The 16,821-nt window shown below is 48.0% G+C and overlaps 1 protein-coding gene across 1 annotated transcript in view; it reads right to left on the bottom strand.

The window, feature by feature from the left end:
• Window positions 1–16,821, bottom strand: part of LOC125441032 (transmembrane protease serine 11A-like) — a 118,612-nt gene that overhangs the window by 58,645 nt on the left and 43,146 nt on the right. Inside the window, exon 2 of the mRNA XM_048511294.1 lies at window positions 86–308. The gene's annotated coding sequence lies outside the window, so the exon portion shown is untranslated. The remainder of the gene's footprint in view (window positions 1–85; window positions 309–16,821) is intronic.

Raw genomic sequence — 16,821 nt, forward strand, 5'->3', positions numbered from 1 at the left:
GTCCTCTTTTAAGGTTCCCGGGCCCCCAAGAAAACGTGCAGGAACCACACCCCATTTGCAAACAACCGACTTGAGTGGAAACTACCTACTGGATAGCATTGACCGCCACAGCATTCAAGTCCTCAGTTAGAAACTGCTTCCAGTCCCAGCATCACCTCGAGGTTACAGATTATGTCGATAGCAGAGGATGGGACCCAGTCTGCCGAGCTGCACCCTGTATCTTGCTCCTCCCTTCACCCAAGACGCAGCAGCCTGTGGCTCAGGATCTCTGTCTGCAGAGCCAGAACCTGTTCAGGGAGGTGCCAGATCTGCAGAATGCAATGAAGAAGCAATATGTTAGGAACCAACATCAAACTTGGCATGGAGTATGCAGGGAAGACAGTGTGGACATCACACAAGCCTCAACCACAGAATGGGGGTTCAAAACTCCCCCCAATAGAAAACGATAACTGCACCTATTACAAAGAAAACGCTGACGACAACTTTGCAAGGTCATAGCTGCTATCCTGTTGACATGCAAATAGGTACATCAACAATAAGAGGAACAACTGAAGACTGAGGGAAGGAGGAGCTGGGGGCCAGGAGGTGACCTGTGTTTTTCTTTCCAAGCCCCCCAGTTACAGGGGAACACGGAGCTGAGCGCGTGCAGGACTGCCTTTGTGCCCGAAGCTTTCCCCAACAGCCGGGGCAGAAAGCACCTTGTGTGATGACAGACTCTCACTGCCCCCAAAGCAAGATCCCAGGAGGCCTGCACCAAACAGACTATCCCGCAGGCTTTCCACTCCAAGCCTTCTCATGCTGGCAGCTTTCATCTCCAGGTTCTGCTACCCACCAGCCGGGCTTCAGGAAGAGCAGCCTGCCTCGACCAGCTTTCATATGATGGACAAGTGAATAAAGCGGGTATCAGAATGCTCTTGTTGGGAGGGGGAAACTGTCTAGGGAGTGCTTTCGCTTTTGCAGGTGCATCACTATCTGGCTCTGGCCTTGGAGTTCTGTGGCTGGGAAGGGCCTCCAGACACTTCCAGTGGCGAAGCTATAATGGGGACATCTAGGGACAATTGACCTGGGCGCCCCACAATTAACTCATGTGGGAGGCACACAATCGCCCCCAAACCCCTCCCCCTTCCTGCCTCGCCTGGCCCCACCCCAACAGACTGCTCCCCGCAGAGCCGGCTGAAAGAGCAATCTGTTCGGGACTGCTCTCTCTGCTGGCTGAAAGAGCAGTCTGTGGGGAAGGGCCAGGCCAAGGAGGGAAGGAGGCCAGGCCCTGACAGGCTGCCCCAGACCACTGTGACACGTGGGGGAGGGGGCGCGGCCTGGGCCCGTCGGAAGTTTCCCCTCCCTCCTCCCGCACCCAAAAAGCCCAGCAGGGCCTGCAGGAGCCCAGCAGAAGCCTCCCCTCCCTCCCCGCTCGCCCTTGCAAAGGCTACGGAGGGGCTTCTCTCGCCCCTGCAAGGGCGAACAACGGGCTTGCTCACCTCTGCAAGGGCGAGAGACCAACCTTTCTCCTGCGAAAGCTGTCCCAGTCCCCATCCCCTGTTATCTTACTCTGCCCATGGATCATAGCATCCATGGGCAGAACAAATTCTCCCAGCCTTCCCACAGTCCCAGCAGTTTGTCTGTGCCCATGGATGACAGGATCCATGGACAGATCAAGCTCTCCTAGCCCACCCCCCATCCCAGCAATCTGACTCTGCCCATGGGTCACAGGATCCATGGACAGATCAAGCTCTCCTAGCCCCCCCCCCCCCGCAGCCCCTTTTAGAATGACCTGGTGCAAAAAAATCATTGTTTGGTTGGGGGGCAGTCGCCGCCGGGGGGGGGACTCAAATTTTGCCCTGGGCTCTATTTTCCCTAGCTACGTCACTGGACACTTCTGCCCGTCTCTGTTCCCATGTGGGGGTGGGGATTATGCTACCCATATTATCAACTGCTTGGCTCCCTTTCGCCAGAACTGTCTTTTTCTGTCTCTCATAAGTCTTCAATAAAATCCTTGAAAGCCTACAAGCGTTTTATTGTCTGAGCGGGGGGACTGACATTAAGACAGTTCTGCATTGTTCCTGTTTCCAACTTCATGTTACAATCTCCAGCTGAAGTTGTGAACACCTTATCGTTGATCATGGCTTTGGACCAAGCGGGCCCTGGCAACCCTCTGGCTGGGGAGGGGGCAACCCCTACACTTTTGGATTATATAGCAGAATTGGTGCGAGAACCATCCGACGTGGAAACAAGTTGCAGCAGGAGTTGAACAATTGTGCATCAGTGAAAACCAGACGCAGGCTGCTAGCAGGGACAGTCGTGGTTCCGAGGTTGCATCAACTTGTCCAGCATGTGGCAGCCAGATTGCTTACAGGAACATCAAGTCGGGACTGGATTACCCTGGTCCTATACCAACTGCACTGGCTGCCCATCAAGTTCCGGGTCATCTTCAAAGTGTTGGTATTGACCTTTAAGGCCATTAGTGGCATTGGGCCTACATATCTGAGGGACTGCTGAGATCCCTGGCCCAAAGAAGGTCCGGCTGGCCTCCACAAGGGCCAGGTGGAACAGGCTCCCTAAAAAGACCAGGGCCCTGCGGGACCTACAGAGTTTCCGCAGGGCCTGCAAAACGGACCTGTTCCAACAGGCTTTTGGCCAGCTGGGTTAGCCATCAGGACCCTCGTTCTATCCAAGCCTGCCATGGGCCAGGGGGGGAGGGGGGGAGTCGCCATCTGCTACTGCTATTTATTGTATGTTGTAAGTTTTAATTATATTTTTATGCTGGTTTTATTGTGATTATATATTGATGTTCACCACCCTGAGCCCTCCAGGGGAGGGCAATCTATAAATAAATGAAAATGAATGAATGAACGAACGAACGAACGAACGAACGAACGAACGAACGAACGAACGAACGAATGAATGAACCACTACTGAACTGCTGCTGCTGGACCGTCAGAGAACAGCTGGTGGCATCCACATTTGTTGAGTCTCTCTGGGCACACGGTCAGAGGACTCTTACAATTCTGACAGGGAGCCCTTGGAATATCCTACAGAGACTTGGACTTTCCTGCCCGGGGGGGGGGGGGGCTCGGGTCTTGTTGGAAAAACGCTCTGAGTACAGGAAAAGCGCAGCATGGCTGGCCAAACCTGTGGAATTAACTTGTGACTACGACTCAGACTTGGACTCTGAACCCTTCAGGGCCCCGAGTGCTCCGTGGTGGGAGGCTGACTGGTGGAAACAAGAGAAAGAAGAATACAAGGCCGAGATTCGCCAGTTGCGCCATGAGATGGAACTACTTCAGGCCCGGGTAGAAGCAACAGAGTCCACTCGACCATTAACTGCGGGCAGTCACCCAACCACTGCTGCACAATTTCAGTTCGGTAGTCAAATAAGGGGGGCTGCAATCTCTCCGCCTGCAGTGTAGTGCAGCACCCCCACTTCAATTCGTGGGATCAGGGGTTTCTGGAGCTCCTGCAGGGGCCCCAACTGTCCCACTTGCTCCAATACAACCTATAGTAGCAGGGTCCCGATGCCCCACAGACAATCGAAAGTGTGCTTTGATGGCACTCCTGACCGCTTGCCTTCCTTCTTGATGCAAGTGGGTGCTTACATGCAGAACCATGGGGGCAATTATGCCAGTGAAGTTGAGCGGGTGCATGATGTGGGCGCTCTACTTGAGGGACCAGCAGCAAACTGGTATGTGGGGTTGTTTCATAGACAAGCCCCTGAACTCCGCTCACTCCCTCACTTCATGATGGCCTTGCATAAACGTTTTGAAAACCTGTTTCCTGGGGAGAAAGCCAAACGGGACACACTTCCGATGCGCCAACGTAGTAAGTCTTTGGTGGAATTCTCAGAGGGATTTAGAGCTTTGGCCAGCAAAACCCCTGATTGGCTGGAGCAAATCATTCAAGGACGCTTTGCACCCTGAATTTTGCCGCTGGTCCCTAATGAGTGGCAACCCTGATATGCTTATGGAGTGGATCGTGTTGCTCGGGGAGGCTGAAGCCAGATGATGGATGCACACAACTATGAGAGCAAAACCACCGCCAGTCACTCTCAGGGGCAGGTGGCCCCAACGAGGCTTCAATGGAACACTGGAAGATCAACCAACGAACCCAAAGAAACCCCCTATGCCCGCCGATGCCGGTTGGGTCTTTGCCTTTACTGTGGAGACAGCAGGCATTTGGCTGCCACGTCCTGCCAAACCAGCAGTCAGAGGAGACCAGAATGTTCACACCATGGTGGATTCTGCACAAGGAAAATATAATGGACAGAGGATGCTATACAAACTTCACACAGGTCCCGTCCTCAAATCAGTCTGCCTCATTTTATTTCCCTCAACTCTACCCTAAAAGGATCGTTGATTTTCCTTTTGCAGTCTTTTTGCAAAATCCCAGGTTGGAGCAGCTCCTGCACAAACGGCCAGGCAGGAAGCACTTCATTTCCCTCCCTCCTCCCGTGCCATCCATGGTCAGGGAGAATTGGCCTGCCATCAGAGGCATATCAGGGGAAATGGAGCCCAGAGACAACTCCCTTGAGCCCCACACCTGCCTCCATGTTGGCCGGCTTTTGAAAGCCGGAGCTTTTGAAATCACAGAGGCCCAGGGGAGGGGCTCGGTGGGCAGCCCCCCAAAGTCCCGCCCCAGTCTCCGTGCTTTCAAAAGCTGGCTTTGAAAAGTCAGCCTGCAGGGAGGTGGGGGCTGTAGCTTGCTGGCATGTGGCTGCGGCGCACACCGTTTGGTCACGTGGGGTGCCCTGTGCCCCCCCCCACGAGACTGAAAGGCATGTGCCCAGGGACATGAGTGTACCCATATCCCTAGGGCGGTACACCCCTGTCTGCCATTGCCCTGTTGTTGTAGGGAGACCTCTTTTTCTTTTTAATGTTGTGTGTTGCTCATGTGCAGCTACACAGGTGCAGCCGATTATATTTTGGGATGATTGGCTGTGGGGGTTCATTTCTGCATGCCTGCATAGCTACGCATGTGTTGCAGGAAAAAAATTTTTAAGTGTCTCTGTGATCCTGGTGTCTCCCCTGTGTGAAGGTGCAAATGCAATCCGGATTGTTTCCATGGGCTGCAATGCATGCGAATGGGAAAAAGGAAAATGGGTTCCGTTATAACAACTGCAACTTGTTATATATTTGCTGTGTGGAATCGACCCATGAGTTGGTAAAGCTTAATTCTCACTTGCTATAGGAATTGGGTGGCCATTCAAGCCATAGGTGCAGCATTCCCTTACCTACTTGATTTAGTAAGCAAGTTTCTAGTCCATGTGATTGCCACACAATATTTAAAAGTATGCCTGCTGAAATTCCTGAATGGGTAGCTGAACAAAAAGTCCTGTCTTTTGGGGTGGGGCTTGAGTTGCTTGCCCCTTCCCGTGCCTGTTTTGCCGTTTGAGTTGTGGAGGGTTATTTTAAATCAGATTTAATGGTACACTCCCACACATGCCAAATGCAAGTGACCTTGGGCCAACACAGCTTCATGAGCTCTCTCAGCTCCCACCCCACTTCAAGCAGGCAGTTTGTTGTGAAGGTGGAAGGGCAAGGAGATCAGAGCCCCGGGAGTCTCTGGCAGGAGTATAAAAGGGATATAAATCCAAACTCTTCTTCTTCTTCTTCTTCTTCCTGCAAAACTGGAATAAATTAGGGTACCTAAAGAATGAAGAATAAATTATGCAGAATAAAACACTGCACTTGTTTACTCAATTTGTATAATGTATTAGGGTAAAAAAACCCAAACAGATTTATCTTGGGCAAACCACCTCTGTTCGTTCCCAGGAGCGTTTGGCTTGCCCATAGAATTTTAATGCATTAAGCACGCAGTACAAGCAGCCCCACCTATGTGCCTTGGCAAACATGTGTTCCAACTTTATAACTAATTCATGTAAGCTTCACCTGTTATAATCAGAGTATACAAATGCATGCTCAGTTAAAGCTAAAGTTAAAAATTCATAGAATCATAAAATCATAGAGTTGGAAGAGACCCCAAGGGCCATCCAGCCCAACCCTCTGCCATGCAGGAAAACACAATCAAAGCACTCCTGACAGATGGCCATCAAGTCTCTGTTTAAAAACCTCTAAAGAAGGAGACTCCGCCACACTCAGAGGCAGTGAATTTCACTGTCAAACAGTTCTTGCTGTCAGGAAGTTCTTCCTAACATTTCGGTAGATTCTCATTTCTGGTACCTTGAATCCATTATTCCTTGTCCTAGTCACTGGAGCCACAGAAAACAAGAGCACTCCCTCACCAACATGACATCCCTTCAAATATCTAAACATGGCTATCGTGTCACCTCTTCACCTTCTCTTCTTCAGTTCATGACAAACTTCTTCAGTTCCCAAAGTCTCTCTTCATAGGACATAGAATCCAGAACTTGTTCCATTTTGATTGCCCTCCTCTAGTCTCGTCCAAAGGAGAAAACCATCTCTTCAGTCAAAGGTCAGGGAAAGTAGGTGCATCTTTACCAATTTTCTAAATGCAAATGCTTGACATGCCTCAGGGAAGAGATTGTTCCACAATCTTGGGGCCATCTATCTTGGGTCTACATCTTTTATTACCACTAAAGGTGTTGGTTTCTCCAGAAGCGCTTCATCTGCTGATCTAAGAGCATGGGCAGGTAGGTATGGGAGGTGTTTCTTTAAATGTTTGGGGCCCAAACTGTTTAGGGCATTATAAGTCAAAGATAATTCTTTGAATTGGGCTTGATATTGAATTGGCAGCTGGTGCAATTCTTCTAAGTCCAATGTGATGTCATCCAGCCAGCAGTACCTATTAGAAGTCTTGCTGCCATGTTCTGCACTAGTTGCAGCTTTTGAGCCATCTTCAAGAGCAGTCCCACATAAAGTGCATTACATTAGCCCAGTCTGGAGGATACCAGAGCATGGATTACTGAAACCATATTGTCTCTGTCCAGAAGAGACCAGAGCTGTGAACAGGGACTCCTGGCCACTGCCTCCACCCAAGCTTCAAGTGTCATAGCAATGTCCCCAGATTTCACACCTGTTCCTTTCAGGGCAATACAGTCCCTCATGTGTAAGACATCTCCCCACTTCAAAGACCTGAGACCCACTGACACTCAGCACCTCCATCTTCTCTGGATTCAGCCTCAATTTATTAGCCCTCATCTACCCCATTACTGCCTCTAACCACCCATCAAGAATGTTGACCACCTCTCCTTATTCAGATGGTACTGAGAGACAGAGCTGAGTGTCATCAGCATACTGGTGGTACCTTACTCCAAATCTCCTGATAGCCTCCCCCAGTGGCTTCATATAGAAGTTAAAAAGCATGGGAGACAGAACCGACTCCTGAGGGACCCCACAAGTGAGTACCCATGGTGTCAAGCAAGAGTCTCCCGTGACTACTCTCTGGTGCTGTCCTTGGAGGTAGGGTGAAACCATTGCAAAGTGGTGCCCCCAATTCCCAAGCTCCATAGCCTTTCCAGGAGGATATTGTGGACAATAGTATAAGCAGCCTCCAAGAGATCCAGAAAGACCAACAGGGTCCCATTGGCCCTATTTCTCTCCTTGAAAAGATCAACATTCAGGCCAACCAAGGTGGTTGCAGTTCCATGACCAGGTCTGAACCCAGACTGAAATAGGTCTAGAATAGATAATAAGCTTCTTCATAGTGTGCCTGTCGCTGGTCACAACCCACTCTAATATCTTGGCTAAAAATATACGTCAGCCACCAGGCAATAGTTTTTTAGATCCTCAGGGTCTAAAGAAGATCCCTTAAAAAGAGGGCACAGCACAGTCCTCGTGAGAGTCATTTGAGCCACTGCCTCTCTCAAGGAGGTATTCACTACCCCTGTATCTATTCAGTCATACCCAGGCAACTAGCTAGCTTTTATAAGCCAGGAGGGGCAAGGATCTAAAAGGTATGTTGTTGACTGGACCCTTGCAAGCAACTTGTCTACATCATCATTAATTGAAACTGATCCAAAATAATTGGACCAGCTGGGTCTCTGGATGCCCCCTCTGGAGTGTTCTCAGTGGTGGCAGCTAATTCCCTGTGGATCTGAGTGCCTTTGCCCTCAAAGTGCCTTGCAAAGTTGTCCCAGCAGACATAATCTGGCCTTTACCCTTGTTTCCTCGGGCTTGATCTTACCCTGATTTTGCCCTACTGAGCTCCCCAAACCATCAAGCTCCAGGATCCACCCCCAAAATGTCCCCCACCTGAAGTTGGCAACCCTAGAACTTCTGCATCCCAAATAATCTAAAATTGCAGTCTTTAAAAATCAGTGAGGATTTAGCCCAGTCTTTCCCCCATATTTCTTTTTTACTTTACAGAACAGAAGGAACCTGAAATTTTATACAGAAAACCAGACGGCTACACTTGTGACCACAGAGTTTTGCCAACTTCTAGAAAGGACTGATTTCACTCCAGGTTTCCCCTGGAAGTGGCATTACCCCATTGGCAGTACTAGAAAGTGAGAAATTGGTTATAAAAGGAATGTTCAATTTAAACAGTTCAAATTTAAGGGAAAATGTTTAAGCTGAAAAAATTCTGAAAAACTATTTCAGTGTTTCTGAATAAATGGGTAAAAAAAGATTTCAGGACTAAAATAAAATAAAAGCAATAGCTTCATTGCAAATAAAACTCTTTGAATGTAAATGGTCTGCGTGAAACTTCCAGAGAAGAAAAATCTATTTTCCGGTAATAAAATAAAAGGCAGATATGACTCTAATGCAATGCTGTACAGGGCCCAAATGGCACCCAGGGGCATGACCGCTTCCCTGCCCCTGGTTCCCCGTGCCCCCCATGCCCCACTTATGGGAGCAAGCAGGGAGGCCGGGGAAGGGGTGGGGGCTTCGTGGTGCGTGGCTCAGGCGCACACCATTTCGTCACAGGGGCATACCCCATGTTCCCATTAGCGATACGCCACTGCTCTGATGCACAAGATACTTAAGCCAATTACTGACATCTTATTCCACCCTTTCTCAGCAGTAAGTTCATCTCCCGTTCATGCAGAGCAAGTAGCATGCATAATGTCAGATTCCCCGTTCGGACAATAAATCACTTGATTGGTTCAATGCTTTTATTGAAGACATGTCAGGAACATAGAAAGAGAGTTCTGGCAAAAACTGTGCCAAACTCTTGATAATATGAGCGTAAGATTCCCACCCGCACATGAGAAGCAGACAGTTGGCATTGTCTGGCCTGGAGTCTTTTCCCAGCTGCAGAACTCGAAGGCCACAGCTAGAAGTGACAATACTGCATCTGTAAAAGCGAAACCCCTCCCCCAACGGCACCATCATGACATTTGCGCTCCCTTTAAGGCCTTCCCCTGGTTTTTTCAGATAGGCTCAGTGAAATGCTTTAATGAGCTTTGTAGCAGAATGCAGGTTGTATTCACCCACTCATTTTGTCCAGATGAATAACCCTTCCATGACATTAGATACTGCAAGCGGTTGCGCGAGATGCAAGAGTCCAATACATCTTGGATTTGATAATGTGTGGCCCCATCAATCAGAGTTGGAGGAGGAGGACTAGGTGCAGGATGCCAGGTGTCGGGAGCTGTGGCTCCTTTCTAGGAGGTGGCTGTAGCTGAAAAACAGGGTGGATTTTACATAGAGCTTTGAGCAGTCTCAGTTGCACAGTCACCTCATTGACTTGCAAATAGCAGGAAAAGGACCAAAGTATTTGTATCCTAATTTCTGGCACTTATGAATGTTCCTAAGATTCTTAGTAGAGAGGGAAACCATATCTCCCACATCCAAGGAGAGGGGACAGCAGTGCTTGTCAGCCTGTTTCTTGTGAGCATCCTTAGCTTTCTGCAGTGCTCTGAGAATGGGATCTCAGCCATCAACAGTCTGCTGGATCCATTCCTGTAATTCCAGAGGATCAACAATAGATTGACCCAGAAAAAGTAGTGGCCTGCCCAACTGTCCCGAAACTGCTTCAAAGGGTTTTTTCCCCAGTGCTGCTGTGAGCTGCATTATTGTAAGCATATTCAGCATAAGGCAAAAGATCTACCCAATTATCCTGATGATTGTTACTGTAGCATCTGAGATATTGTTCTAGTGTCTGATTGGTCCATTCAGACTGGCTGGCTGTCTCCGCGTGATAAGCTGAAGATAAAGCTTGCTCCACCCCCAAGAACTGTAAAAATTCCTTCTAGAATTTCAAAACGAATTGGCTACCCCGATCAGAAATAATTTTGTCTGGAGCTGAATGCAAATAATAGATATGTTGGATAAACATCTTGGCCAATTTTGGAACACTGGGGATGGAGGCACAAGGAATAAAGTGGACTTGTTTAGAGAATAAATCAACTACCATCCAAATCACAGTTTTGCTACAACTGGCAGGCAAGTCAGTGATAAAATCCATCAATATAAGGTCAGCTGGAAGCTGGTATCAGTTGCAGAAGCTCTTGGGGCTTTCCAGGATTTTCTTTTGCCATCGCACAAACAGGACAGCTCCTAACATAAGCGTCTATATCCTTGCGCATGGTGCGCCACCAAAATTGGCGTCTGAGGAGGTGTAAAACTTTAACAAAACCAAATTGTCCTGCCGCTTTGGAATCATGCCCCTGCTGGATAATAGTTCCGTGAAGTGAGGGTGATACAAAAAGCAGATTTCTCCTCCACCACATTCCATCATGTAAGTTCAACTGAGGGCCTCCCTCTTCTGGTGGGAATTGCTTCTTATCCGCCTCCAGGAAGGAGGAGATGAGGCTTGCGGGAGGTAGGACTATGGAAGCTCATCAGTCAGAAGCTGCTAGGATGAGTGGGTCTGCATGAATCATGGCTACTGGTGCCCAGCTGAGAGGATGAAAGTATGGTTTGGGGCAGTCATATTTCCATCCCCTCTGACACTGGGAGGCGGGAAAGTGCATCCGTCAACCGATTGGATTTGCCCAGGAAAAGGTGAATAGTGAAATTGAATAGTGAAAAGAAATCTGCCCAATGGAGCTGCTTAGCTGAGAGTTTACCAGGGGTGCTAAGCGAGGCTAGGTTTTTATGATCTGTCCATACTTCAAACGGACAAGGGGTACTCTCCAGCCAGTGTTTCCAGGTAGGCAAAGCCTGCTTGATAGCTCCAGTCTCCTTATCACCTACTGTTTAATTGATTTCAGATCCAGTAAATTTTTTAGATAAGTCGGCACAAGGGTGCAGTTTTGCCATCTGCCCCTTTCTGTAGCAACGCAGCCCCTAGTGCTTTATCTCAGGCATCTACATGTACCACAAAGGGCTGGGGTGGATCTGCATGAGTTAGTACAGATTTGGAGGTTGATGCTTATTTGAGAGCATCAAACGCAATCTGGCTGGATGGTGTCCACCCAAGAGGGGCACTTGGGTGGGTTGCTGTAGGACCCTTTCCCTTAGTGCGGAGTAAGTCAGTGAGACGTAATGCAAGTTCAGCAAAGTTAGGGATAAAAGCCTGATAAAAGTTGGCAAAACCCAGAAATGATGGCAGCTGCTTCCAAGTAGCAGGAGGTGGCCATTGCAGCACATACTTTACTTTTGAGGGATCCATTTCCAGTCCCTCTCTAAAGGTTCTTTAGCCCCCCAAAATCATTTTTTTCTGGTGAAAGGCACATTTAGACAGTTTGACAAATAGAGTTATCCAATAACCGTTTCAGCTGTCACTCTTGCTAGATTTTCATATTTCGCTATGAGTGTAGAAGATGGCTCAGAGATTAAATTTGACTACACTGGGATGCATTAAGCAGTGGGAACATCTGGAATCCACTAACGCTTGAACCATCATTCAGGTCCCTTTGAGGGAGTTGGACACAATCATGGGTAGGACTATGGGTCCTTTATCTTCACTTACCCATTCTGAAGCTTCTGCCGGTCTGGACTTTGGACTTGGGACTTGGGACCACAGTGAGACACTCAGATCCCTGTGCTTCTCCATCAGAATCAAAGGAGGATGGGATAGGTCCCAAAACTGCTTTTGAGGATCCTTTCTTAGACTTGGTGGCACTAGGCTTGCTTACTCATGATGGAGTTGGCCCTTTGACTGGGGGCTTAGCATAATCCAATCCATTAGGGCGTCTGGGTTGCCGGACATCAAAGCCCACTGGCGTAATTTGGGGTTGAGCGCACCCTTGTATGCATGGACGAATATCTGTTCCAGCCAATCAGGGATTTTACTTGCCATCGCTCGAAACTCCTCTGAAATCTCTACCAAGGATTTATTGCCTTGGCGCATTTGCAAAATGTCCCTTTTTGCTTTCTCCCCCAGAAACGGGTTTTCAAAATGTCCCCGCAAAGCCATCAGAAAGTGAGGGAGTAATGAAAGTTTGGGAGCATGCCAGTGGAACGACCCTACATACCAGTTAGCCACCAGCCCGTCTAACAGAGCACCCACTTCATGAACCCTCTCTGCCTCACTAGCATAGTTAGCCCAGGGTCCTGCATATGTATCATCAACTTGGACCAGGAATTAGGGCAAACAGTCAGGGTTTTGAACCTTCAGGTGCCTCTGAGGCATTAGCCTGGGAATCCACTACCCAGTAAGGCTAGAGGTGGCAGGTTTGGTGGAGTAGACAGTTCCTGCCAGGGCAAACTCCTAAGCCCAGAACCCAATTGTCTGGACATGGGGAGCCTGTGTTACGGGTGGAGGAGCCATCACTCCTCTAGTTTGAGTCCCAAGCTGGAACCAAGCGGGGCCATTGAGGTTGCTTTCTGCAGCCCAACTTCTAACCGATTCAGCTGCTCTAGCCCGGGCCTGCAGCAACTCTACTTCTTGATGGAGCTGATGAATCACAGCCTGGTATTTACTCTTCTCCTGGTCCCACAGGACAGCCTCCTGCCTCCATATACCCATGGCTCTCGAGGGGTCCGAATCGGAGTCCAAGTAGTAATCATCAGTCAATTCCATTTTTTCTTTTTCCCCACACCACACTTTTCCCGCACTCAGAGCATGGTTCCAAAGGTTCCCTCTCAGGGTAATACAATTCCTCAGAAGTTAGTCCCAAAGAGAATCCATGGATCTGGTTCACCTCCATGCTCCGCCAAAACTCCACAAGTGGCGGATCAAACTTGGAGTGAACCGCAGCTGCGATCCTCGATAAATCTCGTTGTCAGCCAGACCCTGAATGCTGCCAAGTCCAATCGTGGCCTCTTCCACATCAGGGGGCTGGTGTGCATAATTTGTTACTACTCCTGTAAGAGTGCCCCAGCCCCAGCAAAGGGAAGGTGTGGTGCCCCTCATCCATGAAACATAATCACCGATAAGATGTTTGCAATTTCAGCCGGTGATCAAAGCATAAAGTTGGCAACATGCACAAAGCAGAACTCTCTTATTGTCAGATTCCCCACTCAGACAATAAATCACTTGTTTGGTTCAAGGCTTTTATTGAAGACATGTCAGGAACATAGAAAGAGAGTTCTGGCAAAAATCACGCCAAACACTTGATAATATGAGTGTAAGATCCCCACCACCACACGAGAAGCAGACAGTTAGCCCTGTCTGGCCTGGAGTCTCTTCACAGCCGCAGAACTCCAAGGCCACAGCTAGAAGTGATAATACTGCACCTGCAAAAGCGAAAGCAATTCCCCCTAGCACCATCATGACACATTGTGTGCAATGCTGTTGTTCATGTAGTATTTATATAGTGATCCATGGATGGTTGGTAGTTGAACAAAAAGTTTCAAGTTGGGATTGGTGGGACCCCCCCCGCCCCCGCACTGCTCAGTTGACACAGACATGGCTGACAATCAGCTCTCCAAGGCTGGCAGAAGCCAGCATGGATCCCCAAAAGGAGGACTTTGTCAGGACCATGCCTGTCAGTATCTTGATGTCTTGCTGTGTGTGATTTGCAATTGTTTTCCTGTTTCCCTCTTCCCTTCTTAGCAATCTCCTGGCACCAGCCCATCTTCAAAGAGGTGTGAAAGGTTCCCAGGTTCTTTGTAGCTTTATAGTAGAAACTGTAGTGAACATTTGGTGTGGGGCAAAACGGTGGTGGTGGGGAATTAAAGGATATAAGTCCTGGATCTGAGCTCTCTAGCTCAGATCCCGCTTTACATTGTTACTTTTTGTATCACCTGGAATAAACTGCTTTTGGACTTTCCTACGGTCTCTGTATTTCCACGTTCGATAGTCTGACAGACTTATGGTTGCAGTTCACAGATATCTGGTGCATTTTTCATATTGTTAATACATAGATATATGCATTAATTTATTACAAAATCAAATCAAATCCACCAGAAGCCACGGGACCAGAGAGCAGAACAAAAATGGAGGCTGGAGGGGATGAGGAGAGAGCTGACCAGAAAAGTGGGAGCGGGAGGGATGATGATACCAAGTGTAGGAGGACACTGCTGGGGGAGGGGAGGAAAGGGAGGCTTTGTGCATACATTTCCTGCAAAGTGAAAAAAAAGGTTGGGTTTTCCCCTCACAAGGAAGATGCAGGGCTTCCCCTTAAACAAGCATGGTCACTTTGGAGCAGCTGGATGCCGGAAAATTTAGACCAAATCAAATATTGAAGCTGTTGCGTAATTAAAAATCTGATCCGAAGCAAGAGCCTGCTTAAATCAGGGAGCACCTCAGTGTGAAATAGGCCTTGAAAAACTCTCAAATTCACTCACTAATGGCACCATCCTAAGCAAATATATGCCCTTCTAAATAATTCCATGGGTGTGGTTCTGCTTGGGACCCCACTGTACATTGCCCCAAACTCAAATGGGGGAAAAATAACTAGTATTTGAACAAATCATGCAACAAATGCACGCCAATCTCAGTTTTACCATAAAATAATGGAGGTGTTGTTGTGGTTTATATTGGGGCTAGGAAGTAATTTCAGCACTGTTTTCAATAATGATGAATATTGCACTTATTATCAGAAGCCTGTGAGTACCAAGGCATATATCAAAGAAGGCAGTCATCTTTTAAAACCTGTAAGACATTTGCAAGAGACATCACCATGCTGGCAGAGAGTTCATTCATTTCTCTTGAATTCCTTGAGAATTGATCTATTTTTAGTCTCTAGGTCCTGTACACACTGTGGGGCTTTCCCCACTCCACTCTGGGTTGCTGCTACACACAGCTCTTGGCCATCATTCCTATGCTCTCGGAGTTCCCCATCATCTGCACTCCGCGCCAGCACACCAGGCAGGTGCCGTTTCTTCAGCGCCAGGAATGACGCGTGCTGAGGTGGTGCAAGAGCGGCAGCATCAGGGCGGCTGCGTGGTTGCTGCCCTTGCAAGTGGGGAGCGCTGCTGGACCCCGCGCTACTTTCCCGGAGTAGCGCGCAGCAGAAGGTAAGTGGGGAAAGCCCCATAGTGAGCCCCATGGCAGAATGACCCATTCAAATCTTTCATTAGTCTCTTTAATTTTGAAAATTGGTTGAGAAAATGGAAACAAATGGAAATTGCATCAGAAATATTTCTTAGTCCCAAAGTAAATAAGGATGAGTGAGATTTTTTAAAATTAAATCTCCAACAGAAGAGCCAGTTTGAAAATCTAGCAACACATAAACTGGGTAAATCATTTAAAGTGTCAGGGATTCCAATTGAAGGGGGGAAAGTGTCTGTCTAAATCCTTGTGACTAAACATAAGAGATATACCTTCAGAATAAACCCATTTTAGGGTAATAGTTGCATCCCATTGAAAAACTGAAAGAGATCTAAGCCCAGAACTCTCGGAAGACCAAGTTAGAGAGTATGCTACAATAGCCAAACTAACAAATTTTGTAAACAGACAATCAAAATGGATGAGAAATGGGAAGTATATTTTTTTATTTGAGGCTGAATAGATAATGATAATGAATTGATAATAATAGTAAGATTATTAATTTGTGAATGATTCAGATATAAGTAACTGATTATTAGATGCTTATTGCTGTTATGGAACTAACGGTGAGAAGGCAAGGAATTTTAAAATTATAGAATGTTCTCTAAATAATATTAGTGTTATAATTTAAAGATCCACCGTATTAGAATGTATATAACTTATGGATAGCTGTATTTCTTTCTTCTCTTTTTCTTGTTCTATATTTCCTTTTTATGTTTGTGAATTATATTTGATAAAATTAGTAAAAATATTATTTAAAAAAGCATAAACCCACCTTGAATTAAATGCAGGAAAAGGGTGACTACAGCTACTTCTACATGGGGATTTTTTCCAAAATGGATCCCAGAATGCCCCCACTTTTAAAGGGAGCACCCACACAACACTGTCCTCCTTCAAAGAATGACTTATCTGCTTCTTGGAGCTTTCCCCTTTGAAATGCTCAAAGGAAAAGTTATGGGTAGTTGTGGCCCAAGCGCCAGGATGGATGCTCTGACTGCAGTTGATATGGGAGGGGGCAAAGCTAAATTCCACCTTTCAACTAGTGGGGCTAAGTTCCATGTTTTATCTCTCCCCTTTGGACACTTGAACAAGTTTTTACATTCCCAACTGAGCCACAGTGCGGCTTTGCCCTGCGACTCAGCCGGGAAGAGGGGAAAGCACACTATCACCATGTTGGCATTTCTATGCCAGCACCACGGAGGGGGAGATAAGCGGCCCACAGTGAGTGCACCAAGGCCTCCTGCTACAGTGAAGGTCTCCCACTGATTGCTGTGATTGCCTGCCACCACTGCAAGCAGTGTGTGCCCCCGGTCAGAGCCCCTCAAAGCCCGCAGCTTCGTGCAGCGGTGGCGGCCGCATTTCCACACTGGAGGCAGGCGGCGAAGTGCGTGCGCGTGGACTTGTGTGGTTGCAGCCCGGTGGGTGAGGGAGCCAAGGGAGGGAGTGAAGGAGGCAGGCTCCCCGGCTCCAGCCTCTTGCGCCCAGCCCAGCTCCATCGCCTTCCTCCACGGGCTTCTCCCGGGGCTGGTGCCTCTCGAGCCCTCCAGGTTGCAAAAGTTGTCGCCAGGGGAGTGGGGAGGGAGG

Source organism: Sphaerodactylus townsendi, linkage group LG11 (assembly GCF_021028975.2).
Source record: "Sphaerodactylus townsendi isolate TG3544 linkage group LG11, MPM_Stown_v2.3, whole genome shotgun sequence".
Classification (NCBI taxonomy): Eukaryota; Metazoa; Chordata; class Lepidosauria; order Squamata; family Sphaerodactylidae; genus Sphaerodactylus; species Sphaerodactylus townsendi.